General features: G+C 41.6%; 1 protein-coding gene across 5 annotated transcripts in view; it reads right to left on the bottom strand.

The window, feature by feature from the left end:
- Positions 1-27,753, bottom strand: part of HS3ST5 (heparan sulfate-glucosamine 3-sulfotransferase 5) — a 261,651-nt gene that overhangs the window by 128,015 nt on the left and 105,883 nt on the right. For 4 of the 5 annotated variants that reach the window (XM_054023061.1, XM_054023063.1, XM_054023062.1 and 1 more), the window contains one exon: positions 13,043-13,244. The gene's annotated coding sequence lies outside the window, so the exon portion shown is untranslated. Of the gene's footprint in view, positions 1-13,042; positions 13,245-27,753 lie in introns of those variants that run through there. The other variant, XM_054023060.1, reaches the window with a different exon arrangement.

Here is a 27,753-nt window from a genome sequence, read left to right as displayed (position 1 = left end):
GTACATCATCCTGAAAATACCTAGGTTTGGGACAGAAGGTTTTCTAATAAATACCAAAATCTACAGTATTCAATCATTTGTAAGCCAGGCAGGTCAGGTAATGATAGATATTCAAATTTTTGCTGAGACATTCTTAAAATGTAAATGGCATATAGTACAGACACTGAAATGTAGATGTCCTACTGAGTTCACATTCTGGTCTGCTGAACCATCTAGAAGTGCTCCAAGGGATTGTGTATGTGCTCTATATGGAGAGTCCATTTAGAAGATCATTTAATTCTAGGCCTAGTCTATACTACAAAGTTAGGTCAATGTAAGTCACCTTGCATCAACCTAGCTGTGCATGTGTCTACCCTTAAATCGGTCTTCCACCAATGTAAGGACCCTGTTACAGCGATGCAGTAGCACCACCACTCTGAGTGGCATTGAGCCACGGTCAATATACTGAGGTCAACACAGTGCAAGTGTAGACACTGCATTACTTATGTTGACCCTAATAGTCCTCCAATAGCTGTCCCACAATGCTTGACACTGACCATTCTGGTCACAGTTGTGAACTGCATTGTCCAGGGGTCACAGAGACCTGAAGGCCCCCACCCCGTTAAAGCCCCAAGAATTTTTGAAATGGCTTTTCCTGATTGTTCATCTTGGTGAGCACATCTAACAGATCTCCATTATTGTGCGCAAGTGCCCAGCTGACCATGCTGGCTCCAGGCATGCTCCAGCTTGGAACAGACCAGAGATATTGGATCTCCCTGAGCCTGTGGAGAGAAGAAGCTGTGCAAGCACAGCTACCAACCAGTCATAGAAATGCAGATTGCATTGGGGAATGCAGAAGAGGGATTATGAAAGAGACTAGCAGCAGTGCTGCATGAAAATGAAAGAACCATGTCAGGCATACTAGAATGCCAGGAGGCCAACAGTCGATCCAGTGCCAAGCCACAGACCTGCTGCTTTTACAATGAGCTGCACACTATACTTGGTGGAGACCCCTCCCCACCCCCACACCACCGTGTATACCTCTGAGTAGCCTGAGCCACAGGGTGTGAACAGTGAAGATGAATGGGAGGAGGATGGGAGACATGTGGCAGGAAGGGGGGGTCCAGCTATGCCATGAGCCAGGACCAATTTGAGACTCCATCACAGTCCAGACAGTCGAGACTGGGTGAGCCCAACAGAGAGGAAGGAACCTTGTGTAAGTGTGTAATTGTATTTCCCGTTATAATGATGGTACCCCAAACAGGACACAGTTATTACCTTTTCATTAGTTTACTTGTACTAGAAGAGGTAGAGGTACATCAAGGAGATTAGTATTATCTGCTTTTCATTCCCCTGTAGAGTTAGGCAGGTGGGACCATGTGGAGCAGTTTTTTTATGTACATAGGGCTGTCCCTTGAATTCTCCTGAAAGATCTCGATGAAACTTCCATGGAGGTCCTTTGCAATCCTCTCCCGAAGGTTTCTATGGCTGCCATTCCTATTTCTTCCTCCATGGTAGGACGCTTTCCCATGTCAGTTGGCGATAACTTCGGCAGGCACCATTGAAGTACACAGCCTACTGGCATATGGGCCTGGTGGCTTTGGGATGCCAGCAGCAGCTGTGCTTTCTCTGCCTTTGCTACCCTCAGGAGTGAGATATCCTGTGGAAACCAGTGCCAGTATCCAATGCCATTGCCCTACATCCATAGTTTCATGCAACTGAGCAATTCCCTCATTTCCCTCACCCCAGGTGGGCAATATTCACTATGTCTGGTGCTGTGCACAAGCACTCCCAAGCAGAAATGGCAATAAGCATGTCTTAATTAAAACTTTAAGGGAGCAAGGGAAGGAAGTTCTGAATCTTAAGTTCTGCTTTCCATTGTGAATATACCAACAATGGTATCTCTGTGTTTTATTGGCAGCTGGTGCCACTGCAGCCTTGAGGAGTTCCCTCTCCACACCTGTGGAATGCCTGAGCCGGATAAGGAGGAGAACTAAAAGGACTCGGGACATAGGTGCTGGAACTATGGGTGCAGGGGTGCTACCACACCCCCTGGCTTGAAATGGTTTCCATCATATACAGGATTTACAGTTTGGTTCAATAGCTCTCAGCACCCCCATTATACAAATTGTTCCGGCACCACTGACTCGGGATGACATGCTCAATGAAATCTGCAAGCCAGTGCTGCAGATGCTGCAGTGAATATTGCAGACTACCTGGAGAAGGAAAGAGCAGAGAGGAGAAAGGCCCAGGAGTCCCAGTAGGAAAAGGAGAGTGAGATGCACCCAGGATATAATGAAGCTTCTCCAGCAGCAAAAACAGATGCTGCAAACTTTTGTGGGCCTACAGATTCAATAATCACAGGCTTGTCTCCATTTGCAGTCCATGAAGAACTCCATTATAGTACCTTCCTACACCCCACCTCAACATACCATATGGCAACAAGGGCTGGCATTCCTACGTCTACCACTCCACCCTACAGAACATTAAGGACAACCATAGCTTCACATACACTGATTTGTGAGAGCCATGGTTGCTGTATGTGTAGATAAATGGATATGAATGTTCTTTCCCCTTGTTAAGTTCTGTTCCATAAATATATGTTAGTGTTTAATGTAGTTGCTTTTAAATTGCACAGGTGATTTCCCCTCACTGGTTTTGTTACCGAATAGAATTATTTTATCTGGAAAACAATTCTTCTTTATTAGTTCACAACATATGCTGCAAAGTGCCTAGCATTTAGAAAGCACCCACTTGTTACTATACAGTGTGGCAACTCATAGGACCAGTGACAAACACACTGTAATAATCATAAAAGTAGAGCAAGCACCACAAAATTAATATGTGCATTGGCAGTGTTATATTCATAGACATACACCAAGTGCCACACAATTCCTAACAGCCTCGAAACCATAAGGTCAGGTACAGCACAGTACACCATAACGCACTACTGTGGCTCACTGTTAAAGTGCTCTTTCAAAGAGTCCCTAAGTCATATAGCTCCGTGTTGAGCTCTTCTAATAGCCCCTGTGTCTGGCTGTTCAAACTCAACAGACAGCTTCTTGCCCTCTACCCTGGTGGCATCTTTTCCTCCTTTGCTTCAGAGATATTATGCAGGATGCAGCAGGCAGCTATGAGCATTAGGATGTTTTTTTTCACTGAGATCCAATCTTAAAATCATAGACTCATAGGACTGGAACGGATCTCGAGAGCCCATCTAGTCCAGTCCCCTGGACTCAGGCAGGACTAAGTATCATCTAGATCATCCCTGACAGATATTTGTCTAACCTGCTCTTAAAGATCTCCAATGATGCCACAACTTCCCTAGGCAATATATTTCAGTGCTTAACCACCCTGACATTAAGGAAATTTTTCCTAATGTCCAACCTAAACCACCCTTGCTGGAAATTTAAGGTCATTGTTTCTTGTCCTATCTTCAGAGGTTAATGAGAATAATTTTTCTCCCTTTTCCTTGTAACAACATTTTTTGCATTTGAAAACTGTTATCATGTTCCCTCTTATCCAGACTAAACAAACCCAGTTTTTTTCAATCTTCCCTTATAGGTCATGTTTTCTAGACCTTTCATCATTTTTGTTGCACTTCTCTGGACATTCTCCAATTTGTTCACATCTTTCCTGAAATGTGGTGCCCAGAACAGGACACAATACTCCAGTTGAGGCTGTGTCAGCATGGAGTACAGTGGAAGAATTGCTTCTCATGTCTTGCTTACAAAACTCCTGCTAATACCTTCCAGAATGCTTTTTTTTTTTGCAACAGTGTTACACTGTTCACTCATATTTAGCCTGTGATCCACTATGACTCCCAGATCCCTTTCTGAAGAACTCCTTCCTAGGCAGTCATTTCCCATTTTGTAGGTGTGCAACTGATTGTTCCTTTCTAAGAGGAGTACTTTGCATTTATCCTTATTGAATTTAATCCTATTTACTTCAGACCATTTCTCCAGATAATCTTGAATTTTAATCCTCCAAAGCACTTGCAACCCCTCCCAGCTTGGTATCATCTACAAACTTTATAAGTGTACTCTCTATGCCATTATCTAAATCATTGATGAAGATATTGAACAGAACCAGACCCAGAACTGATCCTTGCGGGACCCCATTTGATATGCTCTTCCAGCTTGACTGTGAACCACTGTCTCTCTGGGAATGGGTTTCCAACCAGTTATGCACCCACCTTATAATAGTTCCATCTAGGTTGTATTTCCCTAGTTTGTTTATGAGGTCATGCAAGACAGTATCAAAAGCCTTACTAAAGTCAAGTTATACCATATCTACCACTTCCCCCCATCCACGAGGCTTGTTACCCTGTCAAAGAAAGCTACTAGGTTGACAAATCCATGCTGACTGTTACTTGTGACATTATCTTCTACGTGTTTGCAAATTGATTGCTTAATTATTTGCTCCATTATCTTTCTGGGTACTGAAGTTAAGCTGACCAGTCTGTAATTCCCAGGGTGTTCTTCTTTCCTTTTTTATAGATTGGCACTGTTTTTGCCCCTTTTCAGTCTTCTGGAATCTCTCCCATCTTCCATGACTTTTCAAAGATAATCGCTAATGGCTCAGATATCTCCTGAGTCAGTTCCTTGAGTGTTCTAGGATATATTTCATCAGGCTCTGGTGACTTGAAGATATCTAACTGTTCTAGATATTTTTCAACGTGTTTCTTCCCTATTTTAGCCCCAGATCCTGCCTCATTTCCACTGGCATTCACTATGTTAGACATCCAATTGCTACTAACCTGCTAATCTTGTGAGTAAACACCACCAGCATCCCATCAGTCTGACAAAAGGGCATTCAACTGTCATTCTACACCTGCTGAAATTGAATCTTTTCTTGGTGCTGTCGAGGTGGCAGGTGTATGGCTTCATGAGCCAGTGGGGCAAGGGATATGTGGGATCTCCCACAATCACTTATTGGCATTTCAACATTGCCAATGGTAATCCATAGTTGGGAAAGGAAGTCCCTGCTTGTAGATTTCTGAATAGCCCTGTGTTATTAAAGATCCAAGCCTCATATTCCTTTCCTGACCAGACAACATGGATCTTGGTGAAGTATCCCTAGTGATCCACCATCACGTGCATAACCACAGAATAGTAACCCTTTCTGTGGATGTACTGTGTAGCAAGGTGGTCTGGTGCCAAAAGAGGGCCATCCATTGCTTCACCACAGTTCAGGAACCCCATTTATGCAAATCCATTCACTACATCCTGAAGGTTGCTGAGAGTCACAGTCCTGTGTAGTAGAAGACTACTTAAGGCCCTGCACACTTGCATAACAATGGCCACACAGTGGCTTTTCTTATTCCAAAAGCTTTTCCCACTGACCAGTAGCAATCCAGAATTGCAAGTTTCCACAGTGCAATCACCACTTGCTTCTCCACTGTCAGTGCAGCTTTCATTTTGGTGTCCCTGAGTGCGAGGGCCTGGGTGAGTGCAGCACACAGATCCAGCCTCATGCCTGTACATCCAGAAGTTCTGCAGCCACTGCTAATCATTCCCAGCCTGCACTATGATGCAATCCTACAAGTCAGTGCTTGTTTGCTGGGCCAGAATTAGTGCTCCACCATCTGCAGCTGCTCCGCGAGCATCAGCAACAATCTTGCATTTGTTCTCACTATGTCCCACAGCAATCCATCCACCAAGAAATCATCATGTTCTGCACTAATTTGGTTCTTCTTATGGCTTTGCAAATACCAGAGGATCATGCATCCTGTGTTTGCAATGCTTATGACAATAGTACAGAGCTGTGCAGGCTCCATGCTTCCATCAGAGGTGGCAGACAGTGAGGAGGGCCACATGGATTCATGGGATATTTTAAAAACATGCAAAAATTATGGATATAAATGGTATTATGGGTTTAAGACAGTTGAATGCTGGGAAGTTGACACCTTGCTCCCAGTCACCCCTGCAGGACTCATTTCTGCCCACCCTGCATTACCAAAACTTCCCAAAAGACAGTGCTGGACAGTGACAGTTTGCATACTGGGATACCAATCCATGGAGCACTGTACTGTGCATCTTCTGGTGAGTATATGCAGCACCAATGCAAGTAGCCAAGTATGCATGTTCACAAATGATATACTAACTATAGCAGCTTTATGCTGACATAATCTGCATCAACTGAAACTTGCAGTATAGACATGGCCTTATTCCACACAGACCTCTTGGACACTATCAGAGAGATAGCTGTGCCTTCAAAATGTCCTTCACTCATTGTTCAGTGGAGCCACTCTGCAAGGGACTGTGCACAGGATGAGAGCCAGAACAGCTGTGTAGACACTGGTCCTCCATGAAGATGGTTTCTTCTTAGAGTTTGTAGGCAGGATATACAGTCTGTTCCTCAAAAAGGGGCAAACCCTGGCTCCCCCAAAAGTATGATTGGCAAGGGGGGAGGGATAGCTCAGTGGTTTGAGCATGGCCTGCTAAACCCAGGTTTATGAGTTCAATCCTTGAGGGGGCCACTTAGGGATCTGGGGCAAAATCAGTACTTGGTCCTGCTAGTGAAGGCAGGGGGCTGGACTCAATGATCTTTCAGGGGGTCCCTTCCAGTTCTATGAGATATATATGTCTTCATATATAATTATAAAATCTAAGTCCTTATGCATACTCAATTCCAACTTTCCTAACCATGCATCAGTTTTCTACAGCATTCGTCACTATAGCTAAGACTTCCAGGGTAAATTACATCTGTATGGTGAGGTCTCTAAATGACTTCATTGGGTCACCTGCTCTTCTCCTCCCAGGTAAAAAAGGCTCTACTCGGGGTACATACATATCAATATAGGTACAAATCAACATCATGGCAGTTATGTCAAAATACCTTATGAAAGGGGGCTCTGGTACTGTACTCAGAAGGTGATCAGATTCTGCATTAGTCTGATTTCCCCCAGAAACTTCTTTTATAACCAACCACCCACAGAGAATGTTCTTACACCTCTAGTTGTCACATACTTCATCCTGGTTCTGTAAGATATGCTGTCTCAGGAGAGCAGCTGCCTATGCATGTGACAAATAAGGATATAGATAGGTTGAGATCCATTCAGGCTCAGTGAATAAATGGCAACTGGACATTGGTCCGGTTCTCCAAAGCCAATGGTCAGGAACTAATCGACAATATCCTGTTTTATGGAGGGGGTGGGGTGTGATGTGTAAAAGCTGGAGTCTCTACCTTGCATCCACCTTCAGCTCTAGTTATAGTGAATTGCAATGATCCTGTGTGGAGAATGCATAGTTCACTGAGGCTAGATCCTCCTCTGGGAGAAAATGATGAAACTGCCTAGTGAGTTATAATGGAAGAAGGCTTTATTCACCAGTGTTACTGCCTCATTATCTAGGCTTAACGAAAAGCTGAAAAGACTGCAAGGCTTCGGATTACTTTGCTGAACAAGGCTCAGATGCCTTTAGTGGAAGGGGATTCAACCATAGCTGTCTGGAGCGGAGCTCTGGTAAATATTTTTAACCCCCTAGCGGGGACCACGAGCTGGTTTCAGGGGATCTGCAGGGTCCCACGGGGTTGAAACTCCAAGCCCCGTCACACCCCTCCTCATGGGGTGAAAGGCCTGAGACCCCCCCTCCCCAGCTGAAGCCTTGAATTGTTATGTGTGTATTTGGGGGAGGGAGGGAGGGAAAGGGGGACTCCGGGATATAATCTATGAGAATTTAAGCCCTGGAGAGAAGGGTTCTAGTGAGGCCACAATTCAGCAAGGTTCTTAAGCAGGTACCCAATTTTATGTATGCGCATAGTCTAATTAAGGATATGTGCTTAAAGCTAGGCACATACCTAAGCCTTGCTGAATCAGGAAACAAGCATTTCCCTAATATGATCAGGGTCTTGTCCAGAATCAGTTTGAGCTAGAGGTTCTTCCAGGAGCTGTTCTCCTCTACATATTGTGAAGGCTCTGATTTAATCTGTGGAAAATTACATATATAGTAATCAACAGAAGCATTCACCACCTCTCCAAGCAGTCTCCTGTAAGGATTAGGGAAAAAAAAGGAGGGCGGGGGAGGAGAAATGGTAGATCACCCGTGGGATACTGCAGGTAGAAGCTAATGGGGAGGAGGAGCAATTTACCCACCACTGTTCTCTGGGTTCTTTTGGAATCAGTTTTTGTGTGGAAGGACTGCAAGACCAGGCCAGATGCATTCAGTGTTGGGAGAAAAACAAAAACAAAAAATCTTCTCCTCAGTGACCGAAAGAACAAAAAATCCTTGTGAACTAGTATAACCAGGAACAACCTGAATTAATGGTACTAGTAAGTGGAAAATTAATGCACAATAAAACAGTCTTAGTGCTACCGCAATCCCACATCTCAGTACAGATAACAGAAAAACAAAAATTGTTTCTTTCTCCAGTGAATTTTGGCCAACTGACATTTTTAAACATTTTCATTTTACTTACATGAAAAGGACAATATTCAGAGTATAACTTCTCTATTTAATACTTTTCTCGTGGTGTGTTAGAAAGGTTAATGTATTAAATTTGCATTTTTCTAGACAGATTATTTCTCTTTTTGCTTTTTTCTCTGTTCTGCTTCTTTAAATAGAAGTGGTATAAAATGACTCCTTCTTGAGAGGTTGTCCGAAAACCTAGTTTCCCCCTTCCCACCAATTTTCATGCTCTACAAGCTTTGCCATAATAAACCACTTTGCATGTATTGAAAACGAGTATTACATTAGATGAGGTCATTTAAGTGTATCCCATTTCACTTGGTGAAACTAAGCAGCTTTGCATTATAACTAAGTTGAGCTAATGAGAATATGCTTGAAGTGTGTGTTACCTGGAAGTGAAGTTAGCTAGTTATATTGTGCTGCAACTTATGAGTCTGAAAAATGATGGCAGGAATCCTGCTGTGAGGGAGATAGGAAAATTATTATAATCTGCATTCCTAAATTGAATGAGCATTTTGCTCAGCAGTAACCTCTTGACAGCAAATAGTCTGAAATTGTGTCCTGCTGTTTAAAATGCTGCTGTTTTTTTTTTTTTAAACCAAGTGAAAATTTCCACATTTCTTTAAATCAAAGAACTTTAAAATCATATATGGTTAAATTACTAAGACAGTGAAAGCTGCTTATCATCCCTTTTTAAGTGAAAACTGTTTGATGTCCACATTTTATTGACAGTTAGGGACAAATGACTAGAATTTGTTTCAAGTGTCAGAGGGTAGCCATATTAGTCTGTATCTACAAAAACTAGAATTTGTTCGAGGCACAAAGTGGGTGAAGTAAAAATCTTTTATTGGACCAACTTCTGTTGGTGAGAGAGACAAGTTTTAGAGCTTACACAGGGGTCTTTTTCAGAGACCTTGCTGTTCACCAGTTCATGGTCTTTTTCTTTATTTATATGATCTTTTTAATACACTGTTGTCTGAAGAAGAGCTCTATGTAAGCTCAAAAGTTTGTCTCTCTCTCACTAACAGAATTTGGTCCAATAAAAGATATTACCTCATCCACCTTACCTCTGTAATATTCTGGGATCTACACAGCTATAACAATACTACATAGAATTAGTTTGGGATTCCCCCCTATGGTCTTCATTATTTAATAGGTGGTACATGTGAAACTTATCATAAACTTCTTTGTTAAATTATTGCCTTGACATTGAAATAAGTTGAATGTTTGCAAGAGTATTTTAGTCTGTATAAAGGGAAAATGTAATCTGAATAGTTACCCTGAAGTGGTTAGCAGTTATGATACAGCACACATCAGTAAACCCAAATATATATGGCAATAGTGTATTGAAAAGATCATGTAAATAAAGAAAAAGACCATGAACTGGCCAACAGAAAGAAAATGATCTTCACCAACAAAAAAGTGGAAAATAGTTTTATCCATTCAAATCCTTTAGCTAAGAGAATAATGGGAGAGGGTATAAGTAAAAAAGCCTGAGGATTACTAAGCTTTGGAGAGAACTGAAATTGCCTAACAATTGTTTTCTGTTACTTTCTTCAAGTAATACGTGTGGTGGGGCAAACTGCAGTGCTTCCCACATTGGTGTGCAAGGGAAGGGGAGGCAAGCATAGAGATCATCTTCCTGCCCATCCTTTGTTCACGTGGGTATGGACCAAGGCAAATGCTTTGTAGGGTGAATAGGAAAGGGGATAGTTGATGTGGACAGTAGTGCTCGAATCCCTTAAAAAAAAAAAAAAAAAAAGATGTTTCCAGCCTTGGAGTGGCACCTCTCAGAAACCTGCTGTTCACTGACATCACAGAAGGTTGTGTGCTACACCTTTTCACAGGAGAGGTAGTGGTTGGGTGCTGGGGATCCTGCTGGCTCCAACACTCTAGGGATTTTGCCTGTGTTTGCACCACGCACACTGTAGAATGCCTCAGACTGATGCCATTTGGCTTTTTTCCCTCTCCTCTTCTGTGCAGGTATTGAACGAAGAGAGACCATTTCACCATGCAAATACCTAATCAGATTAATCTGGTGGTTCCTGATATTGGGTCAAATCTTAAAGTCCTTACCCATTCCTTACTTAGGGAAGATTCCCATTCACTTCAGTGAGATTTTTGCCTTAGAGAGGACACCAGGATTAAGCAAAAAATGAATAGTTGGAGAGATATGAAAGACTGGAGGTTAGAAATACCAGGGCACCACATACTGCAGAATAGAGCTGGGCAAATACTACACAAAAAAGTGTTCACAAACCTCTTGTTTGAATAGAAACTGCTATTTTACTTGGATGTTCTCCATAATCCTTTATTAGTTTTCTGCAAACATTCATATGTGTGTGATAGACTCTATGAAAAAAAATCTAAGGCTTAACAGACTGCTGCTCTGTCCTTCTGTCTCCAGAATGGACCCACAACAGACTCCAGAGTTTAGATTCTGGCCTCACAACCTGATATAAAGTTTGGGACAACTAGGGACAAGTCTCTATGACAAGGAACTTCATCTTTAGTCCCCTTTAGCATGAGAGAATTCTCATGGCAGACTACAATCATTTACAGGAATTCACATTGTTTTGCAAAACAATCTGCCAGTCAACAAGCTATGATAGTCATCATGAATATTTGTATCAAATAATCAGCTTTAAAGTTCTATATTAGAGCTTGCTGAATGTTAAATTTCAAACACGCCCGCCCCCTAATTTTAACTACGCTATTTCTAAATGGTTGTTTTTATGACCAGTTATAGAACTAGGCAACATCAAATTTCAAAAATTTGACAAAATCTTAATTAAAACGGGTAGGGAAGGAAGAGGAGGACTTTTGCAAAATGTTGCAATCCTCTCCCTTCTCTTCCCCAAACTGATATTAATATTTATATACATACTTCATCCTGCTGCCATTGAACACAATAACAAAACTCTGACTTCATTAGAACATGACTGGAAGTATACTTTGAACTTGGCTGCATTTTTATATTTCTCCATTTATTTTTATATTTGGAATAGGTAATTAGTGCCAATGGGATGCACTCTCCTTTGACAAAGGATTGCTTGTTTTCTGTCTCCTATTTTCGGTGCATCTTTGTATACAGAGCATGGATATGCAGTATGCATGCAGTAGTCATAGACAAAGTAACAGACAGAGAGATTGATTACAAGGCTGTAATTCAGTTGAGGTAGCCTGGTGATATCATCTGCAATGAAAGGAAAGCTCAATCCATATAGTTTACAATGTCATCACAACGCTAAGTTTGAGCTGTATCTTTATTAATCAATATGCCTCCCCCTAACCATTGTAACAGCATATGGAGAAGAAGAAGAACAGATATTATTCACAAAATTATTTATTTAGGAAAACAGCCAGGGTAAATAGATTGTGGTCCATCGAGTATTTTTATCTGAAGTTGGAGAAAATAATTTTGCCGAAAATTCCTACAGAACTTTCGGCAAAAGAAGGAAAAAAATGAAGGCAATCACAGACACAGTCAAGGTCAGAATCATCTACTCCTTCTCTCTGTTACATTCAGCAGTGTTTCCAATTCAGTGGAAAACTGCTGTGGAATTTAATTGTCCTTTATTTATGATATTATGACTTGTGCTGGGAGCACCATGAAAGATTTAAATAGCTCATTACTGTTTGGCCCTGCAAGGATGCATATGCACCTATTGCTACTGCAGGATCCCACAAATAGTCATTTTCATGCACACATGAAGAGCTAAATGGTCAGTGTTCATAAATGTAGATTTTTGCACATATACTTCAGACTATTGCTTACAAATTAGATAGCAGCTGAACCATTGAATAGGTAGGAATGTATCTGTGATGGTTTGCTCAAACCCTGCCAATACACTTTCATCCTGACCGACTTCAATTGTTCTCCAAGGGAAGAACTGGAAGCTCCCTTGTTTGGAATACCTAAAACTGGACTGGACAAGGCACTTGTGTGGAGCAGTCCTGCACAGGCAGGGAGATGGAATACTTGACCAAATAGGACTTTTTTATTTCTATGATTCTCTGCAGCTGGGTTGGAAAAAAGCTAAATTGAATTGTTCTAAGCAACTGAGGGTCCTATTCAGAAAGGCACTTAAACACGTACTTAATTCCATCTGTAATCAGGATTGCATTTGAACATGAGTTAAAGTGCTGTCCAGAATAGGGATGATTTCCTGAATTGGGTGTTGATCATCTAGAATTCATGTATTGTACAAATATTTAATTAAATTCTGATTATCATCACAGAGCTTCCAGAGAAATGAATAAATGCAATTCATAATGAATTCAGTTCTTCTACCACATTTAACTGTTTTCTCTGTACTTTGGCTAGCTTATTATACAGATAACGTACTTCCATTTGGGAGAAATGTGGCCAATTTTTCATTGAAGTGTGATATCTCACATTATCTAGATGGACCAAATTCATTGCTGAGTGAGCATGTGGAGTTCCATTTAATCTAATGAAGGAGTACCTGCTTAACCTAGTGGTAAATTTGGTTCACTGTGTTTTGTGGCAACATAAATCTGGCTAGATTTTTCAATATTCTCAAATATTTACATGCTGAATATTAATCACCACTGTATATAACTAATATACTCTATATTAGTAATGGTTACATTAAATTTGGAAACTTCAGGCTTTTAGAGAGTTCACCAACCTTCGTGTCCTTATGCACATCCAGAGAATCCAATACATCTACCTTAGATCATGAACATTCAAAGAGGATTTAATTCATCTGTCTTCAATACCCAGAAGTCTTCAGTGCTTACTAATGAGACTAACCAAGTGATAAAGCGATTCCAGATATGCAGATGGGAAAATCAGACATCTCTGCTGCAATGGTATGCAACTTGTTGACTCTGAAAAACAGAGAAAAGCCGTTTGCAAAATTCTGAAAAGAAAGATTACTGTTCAAATCTGAGAACAAATACTTTACAACAGAGCCCACTCCATCACAGGGTTACTACTTAGAGCAACCTCATGCACCCTTTTAAAAAATCTCAGACGTTCTATTGAAACACAGAAGGCTAATATCCACAAAAGCAATTTAAGCACCTAGCTACTACTTCAGGTGCCTAAGTCCAAACTTTAGCTCCTCAAAAAACCCCTCAGCTGCCAGCTAACCTGGTATGTGCCTGCATTCCCTGGGCACCTAAGTTTCCAACTAATAAAATGCCCTAAAAATCTAAGTGTGGGCAGCACAAAGCCAATTAAGTCAAACTGCTTAGTGCCTAACTCATGCCTAAGCTCTGGTAGTCTTCACAAACTAGGCTCCCTCAGATTCTCACCTGTGAAGCCCAGTCTGGCAGGCATTTTCAGAGGCCGCCTAGAAGCATGCCTACTGGATCAGGCCCTGCACTGAGATGGCAGCGCCCTCTTTTTCACAATAGGCCACTATTTAGAATACTCACCTGGGATGTGAGGCGCTCAGGTTCAAATCCCTCCTCTGCTTAATGGGGAAATAGAACTTGAACCCAAGTCTCCCCCATGTCAGGGGCATGCCCTAGCCACTAGGCTATAAGGTATTTGGGGGGCAGGCTGTTCTCAGTCTCTGCTGTCGGAGCTGTTGCACTTTGTATGAAATACTTAAATAGTGACTGAGCCAGAGAGAGCGAGAATGACTCTACTACCTAGTGGTTAGAGCACTCACCTCGGGGGTAGGAAAGAGGTGAACTGGGTTCCAGTCCCTGATCCATGTAATATTTCAGTACTTTACACAAAGTAGAACAGCTCTAACAGAAGAGACTGAGAGAGCTCCCCTCCCCTCTGCAACACCACATAGCCCAGCAGCTAGAACACTATCCTGGGATACAGGAGGCTTGTGTACAAGTCCCTGCTCCAAACCAGGCAGAGCCGGGGATCTAAACCCAGGTCTCACACATCCCGGTTGAGTGTTCTAACCATTGGGCTATTGGGTACAGTGAGGGAGGAGGGGAAGTTCCACTTTTTTTCCCCCAGCTCCAGGAGAGGGCTCATGACTCTAGATCCAATGCGGAGGGAGGCACCTCCTTCTGACTATGCCTGTATGTGTTGTCTTCCGCACCGAACACTAGCCAGAAAGAGTGTTTTTTAGCCATTTTATAACTCCTAGAAAAGAACCCAGCATTTACAATGGGATTACCATGTCAGATGCTTATCTAGAGTAAAGGCTGATAAAACATACAGGGGGTTGTTTGACTATCCTTGTCTTTTTCTGTTCTCTCCTCAATAAATCATGCATATTTATAAATGTAGCCAGGCATCCATATCCAAGAACTGTAACACAGATGTGAATATGAATATGGCATCTAATTGCAACCCCTATATTACCATTCCTAGCTTTGGGCATGAACACAGCCACTTTCTTTCAAAGCAAATCAAGCCCCATGTGCTCTGGAATACAGCAAAGCCCTCAAAAACCATCAATGCCAACGTCAGCTGCCAAAACAATAAGCTTGTCAGGGAAGAACAAGTTCTGAGTTCAGAACGAAAGTTAAATTGAAAGGCATTGCTTCAGCAACATCAAGAAGTGTCTGTCTGCTAGAGTTCCTTTCATCCTTCTGGTCAGAGGAACCTAACAGCACCCAAGAAATACCACTTGCTTTTATCACTACAAACATAAAATAGTAGACTAGTCGATTTTATGTAAACTGTCCTCGGTACAACACAGACATCCCTGAATCTGATACTGGAAAAATACAGATTAGAACTCATGAAGCAATGGACAACAGAACACCACTTGGTGAGCTATTCTCCATCTTTTATTTGCAATGAAAAGTGTTTATTAAAATCCTTTTATCTACGCTACATAAATCACTTACACATGGATCTATAATAGTTTATTTCTGGCTGTTATGCTATTGTTTATTTGATATATGGCTTACAATATTGAATGTCTTTTTTCATCAGAAACATTTATTTATTAATAATTCAGCAGATAAATGGTTTTAGATTGAGCATTTTAAAAATGTAGGCAAATCAATGAAAAAGGACACAAGGCCATATATTATATGGATATAATAATTGAATCTCATGCATTAGACTGTTAATGTCCCAAAAGCTCTGTTTTTTCCACACTGTAAATGTTTCAGAATAAACATCTAATAAAACCCATTTCATTTATTGCTTTGTGGAGACTTATTGCTTCTGTGAAAACTTGTTATTGAACACTAATGGAAGTTAATACACATGTTCACATCTAGACATGGGCTAGAAGAAAAGAGGTAAATTCATCTCAGACTAATGAAGATTACCCCAGAAATAATGAGGGGCTGATTCACATTGACTTTAACAATAGTTATACACAGACTACAGGTAAAGAGCGCAGGATCAGACCCAAAACAGTATTTGAACTAGCATACATGTAGGGTCCTAGCAAATTCACGGCCGTGAAAAACGCATCACAGACCATGAAATCTGATCTCCCCCCATAAAATCTGGCTATTTAGGGGAGATCAGATTTCACAGAGTTGGGCAGCCAGAGAGTGCCAGCTGCTGTCCGGGATCCCACCTCTGAAGGCAGGGTCACTGCCAGCAGCAGTGCAGAAGTGAGGGTGACATGGTATGGTATTGCCACCTTTACTTCTGTGCTACTGCTGGTGGTGGCGCTGCCTTCAGAGCTGGGTGCCCAGCCAGCAGCCGCCTCTCTCCAGCCGCCCAGCTCTGAAGGCAGCAGCACAAAAGTAAGGGTGGAAGTACTGTGAACCCACTACAATAGCCTTGCGACCTCCCATCCACAATCCCATTTTGGGTCGGGACCCCACCCAGTTACAATACCATGAAATTTCAGATTTAAGTATCTAAAACCATGAAATTTATTATTTTAAAAATCCGATGACCCTGAAATTGACCAAAATGGACCATGAATTTGGTAGGGCCCTACACATATGTGAGACAAGGGAATGATAAGAGAACTGGATGTGCTAAACCTTAGGATGTGGCCCTAAGGGTCTTATCTCATCACGTACAAGGTATATGTTGAGAGACAAAAAAGGACAAGGTTCTATGTAAACTGGTAGCAAAGAATACAAAAGGTTGTGTTGTTATTCTTTCATCACGGAGATGGAGAAGGGAATGGAAAGCACTGGACGAAGGGTATTCACATCTGATGTGATATGTAGGAAAACGGGACATGCAGTTCTGAAATAGTGGGCCCCCATAAGGAGATTAAAAGAAGTATGGAGTGAGTAATTTAAAGCTTTCCAAGACAACAATAAGGGGATCCGTCCCCGCTTCATATATGAGAATAATGGTGCTGTGGGGTTACTATGACTTCAAGGACTCTATTTGGAGGATGAACCAGTTTCCTACTAAATATATTGAAACTAATCAATATTAATATCATACTAACTATATGCATCTATGCAAACTTTCCTATTAGTTGTGTGCTGTTCAGTTCTGAAAGAAGTGCTGATGTACTGTGCCCACGATAGATTCTTCTCATAAGTGATAGAGTGAATAGAATTTCTGTTCCTGTTTATGATAGTTATCATCAAGATGAAATTTAGAGACATACTATCATGACAATATATTACACCAATAAAAGCCACAATTCAGCATCTGAAAGGTATGCAGAAGCATATCAATATATGTAAGTAAAAATAAACAATGTCTTTGTAACAATCAAAATGATACCTATTATATGAAAAAAATAAGTCTCCTGTTAATGAAGAATGTATATTTAATTTATTTTTAAATTCAAGAAATACAAAAGATATGAGTGACCAACCACATGGATTCCACTCTTGCACCCCAGGTGCATGATTTTGGACAGCAGTGTCCTTTGGTATCACACCTGTGCCCTAGATACCCTCACACACAACCTAACCAAGGGACATGAAAGGTAGAGCGGCCCCAACCATCCCTCAGTTCTTTCTTACAGCAGTGAGATGGAACCTGCCACTCCACAGGGTATTAGCATTAATGTTACTTTGTTACTAGGTACCTTTCCTAGGCAACACCCACTCCTGGGGACAGGGTCACTGGAAGAAGGGAGCAGAGTGAGGGTGACATGGTATAAAATTTCCAAGTGCAAAGCTTAGTAGTGGCAGTAGTTACCTGAACCCAGGGCGTAGGAAGCCTGGATTGTGCTGAAGCTGTTCTGCTGAAGTTCATGACAGCTCTCAAAACAGAAAAATCTCTATTAGATTGATTTACAAAGCTGACAGGACAAAACCATTCAAGAGTACACCTGGGCTATTCATGACCTTTGCAGAGAGGGTTAAGCTTCAGGCTGTAGCCTCAGAGATTATCAGAATTGGTCTCCCACTGCATAAGAACATGTTATCAGCCAGCCAGGTTAGACCAACTAGCCACATTAGAACTCATCGCAGTAGCACATAGGCAGCCTCCGCTGCCTGTTTGAAGAATGTCCCTATTTCTGAAATTTGTAGGGCAGCCATGTAGAGCTCAGACTACACATTTATACAATCATTGCTAGAGGCTTCCAGATGGAATGTCCATTTTGGTAGGGCTGTCCTGCTGTCATTGTTTAAGTAGGACTCCTAGTACCCATCTCCAAGGAAACAGACATTATTTGCTCATTTCCAAAACTGGAGTCCATATGGACAATCACTCGAAGAAGAAAGAATGGCTACTTACCCTACAGGAAGTGTGATTCTTTGAGCTGTTCACATGAATTCCACAACTCACCCTTGTTCTCTGCTACAACAGAGTTCTCTGGGATTCAGTATAGGCCAAAGAATTGAGGGATGATAGGGCTCACTCACCTTTTATGTCCTTGGATGGGGACGTGCAAGGACATCTATGGGGCCACGTCTTCGCCCTACACACTGCTGGCCAAAGAAAGATCTTGTGCACATAGGGCCACATGTACACCAAGAGTGGAATCTATGTGGATAACACATCTCAAAGAATCACACTTACTGTATGGTAAGTGAAATAGTGTCCCATTAAGCACATCACATATGTGGTATATGCTATGTATGATGTACAGGTAAACTGATTATCCATATGTCTCAGGAACATGTGAAACCTTCTGCTAATCTGAGGTTTGGATAAATTAATTTCAGTGTCTAAATTAAATTTTGATTCAAGGGCCAAAGTGGATTTCAAACAATCCAAAATTCAAGCAAGCAGAAGTCTGATGATTGAACAGTACTTACATATTTAGGAATACAAGGCCCAATCTTGTTCTGAAGATCAGAAGGGACAGTGACTCACCAACGCACACTACCACACTGCCCCTTAACTGACGCTTGATTGCAAACTGACAATCTGGCCCAAAGTATTTTGAGAATGCAATTTATATGTCTATATTAAAAAAATGTAGTCCTTTTTGTAGGATCCATAATAAGTGATTTCACCCATATAGTCATACTTCCTAAATGCTTTCTAGGCTGTGCACAGAGGATAATATTTGTATTTACTGTTATATGCATGGGCTGTTCACATTTTGCCTCTGGAGATGCATAAAGATAAATATCAGCTACCCATTCAACCCAGCCCATCTTACCAAATCTTACAGCCTGTAGGCTAAAAAGATGAGCTACGGAACTTGTATAAGCAGGCCTCTTTGCCCCCATGCCATGGGCATCCAGGCTCCTGCACCCCCAAACCCTGAACATCAGCAATATAGGCAAGCCTAAAAGAAATAACTTTTTTTTAATTTTTCTGTTTGAGAACTCAGGCACAGCCTTATGTTAACTTTCACCTCCTGTTCCTATCTCTTTCATGGAAGTTTTGGAAGCTCCCATGAATTGGGATATTTAAGAGTAGACTGAAGGAAACATTAAAAAATGTACCTTACGGAAGACTCTAATACTGATGAAATACTCCTTTTCCAACTCTAATTTCTCTGTTTATTTTATTATTTCTTTTAGCCTTTGTTTCCGCAGCTTCACATCTGGTCAGAGTAGCTGACTGAGAAAGGCTTTACTACATTTCTCATGCAGGCAGATAGTAGAACCTAATCCTATCTAGAATCTCATGGGGTCAGACAATTCTATTCACTCTAAAGCAAAACTCCATCTTTTGATCTCAACCACTTATGTATTAACTACTGCCCTATTGACTGCTACAGAAAACCTTTGCTATGGTAATACTTGTTGGCATTGGTGTTTTCCATTGGCATGTCAGGAATTTCAAAGAAAAACTACCAGGTACATGTGGTAGCATTGTGGGTGCATTACATCCATAACACATGGAATTAGTTTATCACTAACTACTCGGTGTCCTCAGCATTCTAAACAAAAATTTCTGAACTGCAATAGGAACTAAAAACCCCTGTATGTAGTTTGATGTAGCCATGTCAGTCCCAGGATATTAGAGAGACAAGGTGGGTGAAGTAAGACCTTTTATTGGATCTGTTGGTGAGAGAGACCAGCTTTGGAGCTTACACAGAAGAAGAGTTCCAAAGTTTGTCTCCTTCTCACCAGCAGAAGTTGATCCAATAAAAGATATTGCCTCACCTGTCTTGTGTCTCTAAAAAATTCCTGGCTACTGAGATTGCAAATAAGTTATACCCATGCTAAAAAAATTAACTAGCTGTTTCCTGTTTTTTTCCCAAAAGAAGCATTGCTCTTTACTATGTAACAGCAGTGTTTGAGTCAGCACAATCATCTCTACCTCCAGTTTGCTTTTGTCGTAATCTCATATCTGCCCAAATACTGCCAACCATAATTACTCTAACAGCAGATTTTGAAAACTTAGTCCTTTTCCAGAGCCAAAGTATCTATTCCAGTTGCAAACAGCCAGGCTGAAGTTTCATAGTATTCTCCTGTCACATTACATTCATTAACTCAGCACTGGCTAATTAAAGTTGGACACCATTTCTTGTATTCATCTACCTAAAATATGAGCATTGATTGATTTCTTGCAGAGATACAAAGGCATGACAATCCCTGTTGAAATGTTTCACTATTGCTTTATAGAGATACCTACCGTGCCTTATTCTGATCTCTCACCAGATTTACAGAGGTGTAACTGCACTGACTTCAGTAGAATTACTCTCGATTTACCCAGGTGTATGTAAGTTCAGAATCAGGCTGAGTCAACTACACAAGCTACTCCCCAAGAGCATATTTTACTTAAGCCCATTAAAGAGACATTGCTAATGAATTTTTCATATAACATCCTATGTCCAGAGTAGGCTTGATTCTGCTTTCAACTAATTGAGTGTACAACCACTGTGTTCAGTAGAATGAGATCACTTTAAAACCAGTGAGATGTCAGAATTAGTCCCAATGATTACTTTTACAGTTCTGATCAGGAACTAGAGACAAAACTAGAGCTGGTCAGGTTTTTTTTTCCAAGTAAAAAAGGTTTTTCCACTGAAAAAATATCTTTTTTGATAGAGGAAAGTTTTCATGAAAAACTATTTAACTTCCAGTTTTTTATGTTTATGACTTCTTAAAATGATAAAATAAACATTTATGAATAATCATTAAAATTATGGGAATTAACATTTTCAGCTCTTAAAAAAGTAGGTAATGTTTTGATCTAAGAAAAATGAAGATTTAAAAAAAACCTGGAAAATGGAAACATCTTTAAAATTTTGGATTTTTTCCATGATCTCCTCCTCCCCCCATTTTTTTGACTTGTGCTAGTCACAACAAAGGGATTTGAAAAGAATCTGTCCACAACTTGACATCTCCTACCTGTGGCATTCTGTCACCCTGCAGACTTCTGGAATTGAAAGGGAAGCAATTGTTTTTTTTCATAGGAAGACAATAAAAGGAAGGAGAACTGTCAGAGTGTCATGTGGAGCTAGGTGAGTAACAGAAGCCTCCTTGTTGAGGAAGGAAGATGGATAACTGAAGAAACAGTTGCCTTCCCCTTGACAAATGTTATTTGCATTCTTCCCTTGAAAATAGTCAAGGCCAGCATTACTGGGAGCAGTTTCTGGGTTAATGTAAACTATTTGGTGCTAATGAATTACCATATTATTTTTCATATATGGTAGATTTGTAATTTAATTTAATACACTATTGGAATGTGCTCAACTACCATGGTGATCATCACAGTATAAAAGCCTGACTACAACTGGGCTGGACTGTAAGTACACTGAATTAACAGCGGATAGGAATATTGCATTGGCGTACTGTGTACAAGACCTCCCCAGCAAAAAACTCTGTTCATAAGTCTGTTCCTACAGCTCTGGATCTCAGCTGTCGAAAAACTGTCAATTATTATGCCAAACTGTGGAGCATATTGTGGACTTGATACTCTTGGAGCCCAATCCTTCAGAGGCTCTTCAGGTACAGGACTTGCATTGAAATAAATGGGAATTCTGCACACAGAGAGCTTGCAGAATAAAACATAACAAGTTTACTAGGGACCAGGATGAGAGACAAAAAAAAAAAAAAAAAAAATCAGTATTGCCAGCACTAAGTGTTCAAACACGATTTTATATGAGTTCTTTTTATTTGTCTTCTGGTTTCTGACCCCTTACGTGCATTCAGGGCAAGCTATTCTCTGCAATTCTAAGGTTTAGAAATTCACTTTTTTTTAATGAAAGCTGAGTATCTCAATGTAATCATTTCATTCCACAGCTTTAAGAAAAAACAAATGTCATGAGTCTCACAATGAAATCACGAGAATGACAATGCACCAGCAACAACACAGTCTTTCTAAAGCAGGCAGTAAGCTAGACAGCACTCATATTCTCCTACAATTCCCTCTTAACCCTCTTCTCCTCTGTATCAGATATGAATTGACAGATTAGGGTAAATCTGTCACAACAGGTGTCCTGGAAAAACATCTCACTGGCTATTCCCCAAATCCTAAAGCCCACAGTACGCCCTGGCATAATACAGGAGTCGGTGACCTTTAGGGTGGCCACTCACACATTCCCCAAATAGCAGGCATTCTAGTACTTCCAGGAATGGCATGGGCATGCTCCCATTCGTGTGACCCCACCCGCACTGGCATGACATGAGATCATGACACATGGAGGACACCATTTTGAAGAGTACCTGGCAGGGCCCATGCCAGCATGATCTTACACATACACCACATGCAATGTTGCAGGGCTGGAATGGCACACTCTACAAAATGGCATCCCCTGTCTGAAACCAGACAAAACCATGTCCCACTTTTGTCTCAGTACTGGATGAGGAACATTCGCCCAAAAGAGGACTGTTTCCATCTTTGCTAGCAACTGATAGAGCTACACTGGTGCTATCAATGCCTCACCAATCTACTAAAAATTCTTTGAGGGAGGTCAACGAACACGTGGACAAGGGTGATCCAGTGCATATAATGTACTTGGACTTTCAGAAAGCCTTTGACAAGGTCCCACACCAAAGGCTCTTAAGCAAAGTAAGCAGTCACGGGATAAGAGACAAGGTCCTCTCATAGATCAATAACTAGTTAAAAGACAGGAAGCAAAGGGTAAGAATACAAGTCAGTTTTCACATTGGTGAGAGGTAAATTGCAGGGTCCCCTATGGATTATTGCTGTTCAACATATTCATAAATGATCTGGAAAAAGGGTAAACAGTGAGGTGGCAAAGTCTGTAGATGATATTAAATTACTCAAGATAAAGTCCAAAGCTGACTGTGCAGAGTTACAAAGGGATCTCACAAAACTGGGTGACTGGGAAAGAAAATAGCAGACAAAATTCAATGTTGATAATTGCAAAGTAATGAACACTGGAAAATATAATTCCAACTAGATATACAAAATGATGGGGTCTTATTTAGCTGTTACCACTCAAGACAGAGATCTGGGAGTCATTGTAGATAGTTCTCTGAAAACATCTGATCAGTGTGCAGCAGCAGTCAAAAAAGCTAACAGAATGTTAGGAACCATTAGGAAAGAGATAGATAAGACAGAAAAAAAACCCATAATGCCACAATATAAATCTATGGTACGCCCACACCTTGAATACTGTGTGCAATTCAGGTCACCTCATCTCAAAAAAGATACATAACAATTGGGAAAAAGTACAGAGAATGGCAAGAAAAATGATTAGGGGTATGGAACAGCTTCCATATGAGGAGACATTAAAAAGATTGGCATTGTTCAGTTTGGAAAAGAGACGACTGAGGAGAAATATAATAGAGATCTATGAAATCACAAATGGTATGGAAAAAAAGAAGTGTTATTTACCCTTTCACATAACACAAGAACCAGGGATCACCCAATGAAATTAATAGGTAGTAAATTTGAAAGAGATATAAGGAAGAAATTCTTCATACAATGCACAGTTAATCTGTGGAACTGGGAATGTAGTGAAGGCCAGAATGTAGTGAAGGCCAGAAGTATAATTGGATTAAAAAAGAATTAAATAAATTCCTGGAAGCTAGGTCCATCAGTGGCTATTACCAAGATGGTCAGATTGCAACCCCATGCTCTGAGTGTCTCTAAACCTCTGACAGACAGAAGTTGAGACTGAACAATTAAGGGAAGCGGGGGGGCAGGAGGAGATGGGGCAACTCAATAAATTACCCTGTTTGTTCCCTCTGAAACATCTGACATCATCTGCTGTCGGAAGACAGGATACTGGGCTTGATGGACCACTAGTCTGACCCAGGAAGACCATTCTTATGTCTATGGCAGTGGTTGGAAAATTAAGAACAATCTTATGATATATAAGGCTACATTTGGCTTCATCTTGCAAAGCCTAGGTGGAGACTCATGCACGTCTAAGAAAATGCTAAAAAGTAATCAGCTGCCAAGATATTCCTGCCTAGTTGCAAAAAAGTTAGCCAAGTACTCTCAGTTGCATGGTGAAGATCACACTTAAACAATGCCTGCCAGACATGCTCATACTCTGCCCTCTGCTCTCTCAATAGTTAAGGGAAAGGGTGTGCAAGGGGCGTGAGAATGATTTCTACTTGATGCAGACACAGCCTCCACTCATGCTTGCAGCAGAGCACAACAACTTTGCTCTCCTGCTGCAAACCCACACAGTGACTTACAGGCTAAATAATGATCATAATTGAAATAAACTTAAAAGCAGAGATGGTGAAAGAGAGGACAAGCTTTTCAGGAGAAGTTTTTTTTCCATTTGTCAAAATTTCAACTTTGTTCAAGTTTGTCCAACTAGCCTTGCTTAAAAGCCAGAAGAATAACCTTCATTGTAAATATACTAAAATGAAAATGTGCTAAACAGACTTTCAAATCCCAAAATTCACATGGAACAGATGTGGTCATTTAATTAATTTTTGAAAGCAATGAATCTGTGATCACATACACCTCTATCCCGATATAACAATGTCCTCGGGAGCCAAAAAATCTTGCCACGTTATAGGTGAAACCGCGTTATATCAAACTTGCTTTGATCCACCAAAGTGCGCAGCCCCGCCCCCCCGCCCCCACCGGAGCACTGTTTTACTGCGTTATATCCGAATTCGTGTTATATCGGGTCGCGTTATACCGGGGTAGAGGTGTATATTCACTTAAAAATGTGCAAAGTGGTTGTGAGTGAAACAGTTTCCCATCTGTGTTTAAATCAGTTTTTGCTTAGTAATGCTAATTAAGCAATCCAAAAAGAACAACCATAATAAAACATACTGTAGAATAGCTGTACAAGAAAGAGTATGCTATTAATATATTCAGTGACTAAGACTTATGAATGCAAATATCAGCAGTACAGCTAGGGACAGATCCTCAGCTGAAGTCAATAGAAAGATGTTGATTTACACCAGCTGGAGATCCAGAATGTGGCATGAGGACACAAAATAATTGAATATTTGATTGCCAAAGCTATTTATTCTCTTTTCTCTTCATTTATATGTGGTGCCAGAGAAATCAAATTTGTCTTTAAATTAACTCAAAATATAAGCATTGGTCCAGACTGTGCATAGGCAGGAAGGAGAGCATAGGGCAGAGGGGGGCAAACTACGGCTCGTGGGCCACATCCAGCCCGTTGGACCCTCCTGCCTGGCCCCTGAGCTCCTGGCCCGGGAGGCTTGCCCCCGGCCCCTCCCCCGCAGCCTCAGCTCATTGCGATGCCGGTGCAATGCTCTGGGCGGCAGGGCAGCGAGCTCCTGGGGCAGTGCAGCTGCAGAGCTCGGCCTGACCCGGTGCTCTGTGCTGCGCCGTGGCGTGGCTGGCTCCAGTCGGGCAGCGCGGCTGCAGCGCTGCCAGCCACCAGTGCTTCAAGCAGTGTGGTAAGGTTTCGGGGAGCATGGGGCAGGGGGTGTTGGATAGAGGGCAGGGGAGTTTGGGGTGTTGGTCAGGGGGCAGGGGTGTGGATAGGGGTCGGGAGGAACAGGGGGGTTGAAGGGGGGCAGGGGTCCCGGGGGGGGGGGCAGTCAGGAAGGAGGGGGTATTGGATGGGGCGGCGGGGGGCAGTCAGGGTCAGGGGTTCTGGGGGCAGTCAGGGAGAAGGGGTGGTTGGATGGGGCAGGGGTCCCAGCGGGCAGTCAGGAAGGAGAGAAGGAGTTGGATGGGGCGGCGCAGGGCAGTCAGGGGCAGGAGTTCCGGGGGGAGGGGCAGGGGACAGGGAGGGTGGATGGGGCAGGGGTCCGGGGGGGGGTCGCCAGGGGGCCAGAAGCTGGGCGGGGGGGATGAGGGGGCCACGCCCCCCTCCCCTAACCGGCCCTCCATACAATTTCCAAAATGCAGCCCTCAGGCCAAAAAGTTTGCCCGCCCCTGGCATAGGGCGTCTTCCCTTGTGCATCCCACACTAGGGAAAAGAACAGTCTGAGTCCCTGAGATCGGGGAGAGCTATGGAGAAGCTGCTCTGGCTGATTTCCTGTTGGGCAACAAGGTCTAGGGAAAGAGGATAGGTGCTCTTTTGACTCTGCCAGGGTACAAGCAGAAGAGCTATCAATGCATTTTACTCCCTCTCATAGAAAGCCCTGTGGATGGGAATAAACTGGCCCCTGGTTAGAAGAAGAACTTTCACATTAATGCCCAGATTTGCCAGCAAATAAAGGATGCTTTTAGGAGAAAATGTTTTATGTAGCAAGGAGATGGGCACAATTAACACAATTTATAACATAACTTGCTGCTCTAGCATGGATATTTTGCTTCTTTCAAACCTACAAATATGCTTCTGATAGAAGATTAGAGGCATGGCGTACAAATTTTTTTAAACCGAGTGGCTGGTGTCCCAGTTTCTGCAATAGTATTCATATCATTATCCTCTGGGCTTTATGTTTAAAAGATTAGTTTAACATTAGGAAAGAGGCTTTTCTGTGGGTTCCCTGCCCTGTAAAATGTTGAACTCTCTATTTAAGGGGAAAATCAAGCTGGTGACGAGAAAGAGGTTTAAGACAAGATTTCCATAAAGAGAACTTTTTGGGAGTGTAATTTTCTTCTTAAGTAGCATTTTTTTTTAAATTCTGTTTTACAAACAAATGGCTCATTGTCTACATGATGACAAATAAGTTACTTAAAATTATATAATTAATGATTATCCTGTATCCAGAAGCCCTTGCAGGGTATACAGCAGAGTTCACCAGGTTGTAGCAATAAGTTTAAATACCAGGCATAGTCCCCCACACTCAGCAGAACAAAGTCTCCATCTCTTTGTGCACTTTTTCCTTTATTCTCAAAGACACAGGATAAAAAAGGGTGGGAAACTAGCATTCCTATAAATCACAGGATTAAGTGTGATCCTCAGTATTCACAAGACATTTCACTACACACTTCACCCTTTAGACTTACTCCTGCTCCTTGGCTAATTTGGGGGCCCCACACAGTTTTTACCAGCATCAAGCCCTGCAGTTAAATCCAATGAGTCACCATTTAATTAAGGTTCTTTGTCTCAATATCACAGGTGCCTGAACTTTATAACAGCAAAGGGCACATTGACAACTTGCCAGAAGTGCAAAAGCTAATTTAGTTAGTATATACAGTACATGTAACACTTCAAAAGTACAAAATAAATGCACACAAATATAGCATTTGCTTATGCTTGTGTCTTTCTTGATTAATGCTGAAAAGGTGCTGCTTATTTGAATCCACTAGCAGGTGGTCAGATCTGCCCATATCTTGTAGTACCACGGATGTGGATTAGGACAAATTTTAGTGTTCCAGAATTTAGATTTGGGCATTTATTTAGAGCTCTTCATAGAAGGAGCTCACATCCCAATTATTGTTATTTTCATTCCAGTTCTGTCCCTAGATTAACCCCATGTGTTATGTACATAGATACTGAAGGGTTTGTCAGAGATCAGGTGGTGGGGATCATGCCTAGTGGAATGAAGCAAAGCAGGAACAAATTAGGAGCTAACACACCCAAGGACAAATGCTTTGAGCAGCTGTTGGCTTACTGCTGCTTCTGGACTTAAGAGCATGCCTGTTGGCTCCTCCAATCAGATGATTCAGCTGCGAGTCCTCTGTTGCTCACTAGGGAGATGGAGCTACCTGGTCCTAGACTCAGCTGCAAGCCCCTTACACAGTTTAAGTGGCTGATCTTACATGTTCCACAAACAGCAAGACACACAGGAGGCTGAATTAAGGTCAGAAATG

Source organism: Malaclemys terrapin, chromosome 3 (genome assembly GCF_027887155.1).
Source record: "Malaclemys terrapin pileata isolate rMalTer1 chromosome 3, rMalTer1.hap1, whole genome shotgun sequence".
NCBI lineage: Eukaryota > Metazoa > Chordata > Testudines > Emydidae > Malaclemys > Malaclemys terrapin.
This window is presented reverse-complemented; position numbering and strand designations above follow the sequence as displayed.